The following is a 5,000-nucleotide window of genomic DNA, read 5'->3' on the forward strand; positions in this document are numbered from 1 at the left end:
TAGCCTGAATTTGGCGCAGAGACTTAAGTTCTTACTGACGCTCAGTTCCTTCACTATACCCCTTTACACATTCAATTTTAATGTTCTGTTTATAACTAGATACTATGCTGCAGGTTAATGTTTAAAATGGCAAATTAAACCATAATATAAAACCACGCCTCACCTAGCACAGCACTCAGGTAATCATGAATAAAAAAAAAATACTCTGTCGGTGGCTATTTTGTGTTATCTATTTCTGCCAAGCTGCTGTTCGATGTAAGTACTTCCTCTCCCTCATTACATCACCGCTCCAGTGGTGACTTGCCGGATTGGAGGGAAACATCTGCAGGTGGTTTGTTGCCCGTTCAGCAACTGATCATCGCCAGTTCTACGAGAATAGAGAGAAGCCGCAATCGGTGACTTGAGAGTTCCACTTCCTGATTTTGCTGGAATGTTATTTAATAGGAAGAAGGGAAGTTGGATTGATGTTAAAATTATTTATGCACTTGATTTTCTTTAACTGCCTCCAGAAAGAGCCCAATTCCTTTCTTTTTTAAATTTTTTAATTTTATTTTATTTTTACAGATTGTTCTACTTCAAAGGAATGTGGTGGTCCTATTTTGTGAGGTCCTTTGTTTTTATGATGCAGGGGTGTGGGGCTGGTCTATCTGTTGTTTTAATTAGCTTTCAAATAATGCATTTTGAAGGTATTGGGATATAAATACATTTCATATGTAAGTAATTAATATATTATATAAAACACAATGGTTACTTTGTTTCCTTAGTATGCTTTTAAATTATTATTTTTTATTCGGTCCTTGCCATACCACCATTGATTACATGAGTGTGTATATATTTATTGGAATTTATTTGGACCAGAAATATAGGTTGAGATGGCCAAGCACAGTCATCTCTCCAAATCTGCTTTCGTGTTGGCACAGCCATCAAATGCAGCCCCTCAAGCAATCAAATTGTAATTGCTGAATAGACAGTGCATAGGACCCTGAACATTTGTTGTGTTCACTCAGCGGATTTAGATTGAGCACAAGCACTGGATCAGTTTTGGAGATTTAAAAATTGTAATTTCAACATAAAACCAGAATAGAGACCTTCCAAGCCAGCGACTGGTTGAGCATTTTTTTTGTTTTCATACAAGTTCCTCGTGCAAACATATAGTAGGTTCTCACAAAGGCGCTGAAGAGGAGCAGTATACATTGATGCATGGAAACGCATTTGTGAAAACAAACTATTTTTTTTTTACTGGCAAACACTTCTGGGTATTCGGATTATTGGATATTATCCTAAAATACCGATAATTCGGCTTGAAGCACCTCAGTTAACGTATTCAATAAATTGTCTGAAAAACTTTGTCTTATTGTACTTTTCAGAACACTGTGTAATTGTAAAATTAAGGCTATCAAAGAACAGAGCGATCTGCTATTCTAGAGAAATCTGGCACTTTCATCATATATGTCATCAAACGAAAATGTTATAGTCTCAAATAAAAAAGACGCCATAAAAAAAGAACGTTAATTTTAAGTGGAAATTAAATTTCAAAATATTTTTTAAAAAATTCACAATGATTTGGCTTAAATAAATTCCTAAAGGATCATTAATTATGTGGTATCCTCCAAATTAATTTTTAGTGTATTGTGTGAACGCCACATCTAAATTAACTTCTTCAATTCAGAAGTAAACCAAAATAACAATTTTAATTATATTTATTAAAATCATGTTTTTGGTTTTTTTCCCCCTTAAAAATACAGTGTAGTGCCACTTTTTATCCTACAGATGTCGCTGTTGCAATTGCTATCTTCTCAAAGCACTTGGACAACAGCTAGATCTCTCTATCTATAGTAGTGTAAACAAAGACACCTACCGCTACTGTCTGAACGATACATCCCCCATCAATGGTAGTACCCTTCTTTTAATCTGTTGGAATTGACCCAATAACAGGTCCTCTTATTCCAAACCATGGTGAGACACCGTTAAATAGGATTCCACCATCATCTTGAGAATTGCAACACATCTGAATCATTCTACAATTTGTATCATATCTTTGTATATTTGTCTGAGTGGATTAGCAAAGCCAGCACTCTGTGTGGCTATCCAGAATGAGTCTGCTGGATGTTGTATGGCAGCCACTGCAAAGTGCTTGCAGAAAGTCTTATTCACTAGCTACATTCCTCGCTGGAAAACACACTATATGTATGGGGAATCTTTGCTAAATGTGTAGACAAAAATCACAGCACATGACCTCGTTATGGTAATAGCAGCCAATCCAGAAATGACTCGAGCAAAACGATCCAGACCAGAAGGAGTTAACAGGAGGGAGGAGGAGGTATCTGGGATAAACTACTGCAGGTGGTATTTGTGGCTGTGCAGAACAGGGGTCTGCATTCACGGTATCCAAAAACACAGAACACTAGCGGCTCTGGCACTTTTACTGTGCAAATGTCTGCTTTCTAAGGTAAATGTTATTCCACCTATGTCTCCCCGTTCATTAAAAGGCACAGAATTATTGGAGAGTTGTGCTAGTTTTTAACTACACTCCCCCCCCCCCCCAAAAAAAAAAAAAATAGGAGGGGCTGGTTTATATGCACAAAGTTTGACTGAGTGTACAAGACATTAATAATGAGTCCACCATACCGGGATGCATTGATGGTGTGTTTAGGGATTTATGTGAGCAATATTACAAAGTTAAAAAAAAAATAAAAAAAAAAAAAATAGTTCAGCGGACTAAACACAACTTGCCATAAAATCTGTTTCTTAAGGCAACTTTCCATAGCAGGCCAAGCATATAATCCTGCTTTAATTTAATTAACATCCACATTACGTAGCCATAGATCTGAAATAATGTGCGTCCCTCGCTAGCTCTTGGTAAATATTTACATTCCTACTATATAGCAGTCCCCATTAGTGGACTCAATGCCATATTGTAGTCATATGCTCTACATGTGGGTAGAACACTTTTAATATATAAATATATAATTTTTATTTCTTTTTTTTATGTACCAGATACTTTTTTTTTTTTTTACCTAATTTGTCTGGTTTCAGTTTTATTTGTCTGCACTTTATAGATTATGCTCAAATGAAGGAAATAGTAAATTTGAAGTAATGTAGTATTCTGAACACAGTATAGAGTGTGACATTGTGACCATGGAACAAATGTGTGTAGAGTATTAAGTTCCTGATTAGCGGAAGTTCTAGATTATTCAAAGTGTTCTTATCTCAGTGAATTGAAAAGCCAGTTGTGCTTATAAAGCTTGTTCCATATTTACCCCCAGCTTTTTGTTTAGCTTACAAAGTTTTCGTACACACTGACCTGTTGTTGCCCAGCTGGGTGCCTGGGGCAGGCTGGGTGGCAAAAAGGTCCCTTCTGTGATCCTATCAGGCTGACTTCTAACTGTTTGAATGGCAATTTTTTTTGCAAAGCATGAAATTTGAATGAAATGTGTGATTATAATTCAAGTACTGTTTATCCAAAGCCCCGGGGACTATCCGAATAAATACAGAACAAGTGAGTTAAGCTTTTTTTTTCATATGCTTTTCTAGAATAATAATAATAAAAAAAAAAAAAGAAGAGAACATCAGGAAACTTTCTATCCTTTAAAGATGAAACTTTTTTTGCAGGAAATTACTGCCAGTATTTCTCACCTAGTGTGTATTATTTTGCTACCATATAGTGCTGTAAGAAAATAGCTACTTTGAATTATTAAAGTTGATTCTAGGAGAATAGCTATACGCTCGAATGGCATTTATTTCGGCATATGCAAATGATTTAGTTTCATTTGGGATGAGTTCCCAGGAGTCCTTCTTTCCTGTGATGCTCTGAATTTGGCAGGCTTCAACTAGCCCCAGCCTTTATTTTGTTACTTATTTATTTATTTGGGTTAGTTGGTTCTGTGTCAAGAAATATAAAGGCTTACAGTCTTCACTCTTTGCAGTGTGAGTGATTTATTAGCGAACATGGGAAATTCTACCAAGATTTGTGTCCACGAAACGTTGTCTGATCATCGTATCGAGTGGGGTGTTTTTTTTTTTTTTTGTTCGTTTGAAGTATGTTTAATTTTGGCTTTTCCTTTCAAGATGAATAGCATGCACAGACCTGAAATATCTGTATTGTTCCAGCCAGTGGTTGTGAAAGCAATGATAGTCGGTGTTTATTGACTGCTTGTTTTTCTCTTTTCCCCTGAAAACCAAAAATAGCAAAAAATAAAATATAAAAAAAATATCAAAAAAAAAAATTCAAAACACAAAATTGTTGTTGTGTTTTTGTTTTTTTAAACTCCTCTAGAGATTGGTAATATAGTGTTTCCTCGCCTGTTACCCTTGAGTTTCCAGCTAAGTGTTTCAGTTTTCTCAGGTGTTTTAGGGCAATTCTTGAAAATATTTTTTTTTGCTGTATATTTTTTATGCCTTAATGAATTATATGTTGTGAGGTTACTGTAAGGAGAGGAGTCCTTTCTTTTTTTAATAATTTTATTTGTCATCACCCTACAACCCCCCCCCCCCCCCCAATATCTGGGAGGAGCAATCCGGGGGTATTTAAATCACTTTTTTTTTTTTTTACTCCTTTGCTCCTCGAACACTTTAGTAGGATGTTGACCAGAGTCAGAAACACACACTGGTTCTCTCTCTTTCAGCTAGGTCAAAACGGTTTTTATTTATTTATTATTATTTTCAAAACCCCCCCCCCCCCCACCAACATCCCCCACTCCCCCTCCCTGCTTTTTCTGAACTGGGTTCCCAAGCAGCTGCGTTACAATGCTGGGAGCCAGCCAGGAGCAGAGACAGATGGTATAGTTATTAGATGTGCATAATACGAATCCCTTCCTGCCATTCGCTTTTTAATCAAATTAAAACAAAAAAAAGAAAGAGAGGGAGAGAGAGAGAGAGAGAGAGAGAGAGAGAGGGGGAGTCAATTAACTGCATTTGTATTCTGCACAATTATGGGCCCTCTCCTACTTTTACCCCAAGGCAGTTAAGTGGAAATTTTAAGGGGAGAAATAAAGGAAGGT

At 36.4% G+C, this 5,000-nt stretch overlaps 1 protein-coding gene across 19 annotated transcripts in view; it reads left to right on the forward strand.

Moving 5' to 3' along the window:
• TCF4 (transcription factor 4) overlaps nucleotides 1-5,000 on the forward strand; it is a 318,760-nt gene that overhangs the window by 227,785 nt on the left and 85,975 nt on the right. The window lies entirely within an intron of this gene.

This window comes from Mixophyes fleayi, chromosome 1, assembly GCF_038048845.1.
Source record: "Mixophyes fleayi isolate aMixFle1 chromosome 1, aMixFle1.hap1, whole genome shotgun sequence".
Taxonomy (NCBI): Eukaryota; Metazoa; Chordata; class Amphibia; order Anura; family Limnodynastidae; genus Mixophyes; species Mixophyes fleayi.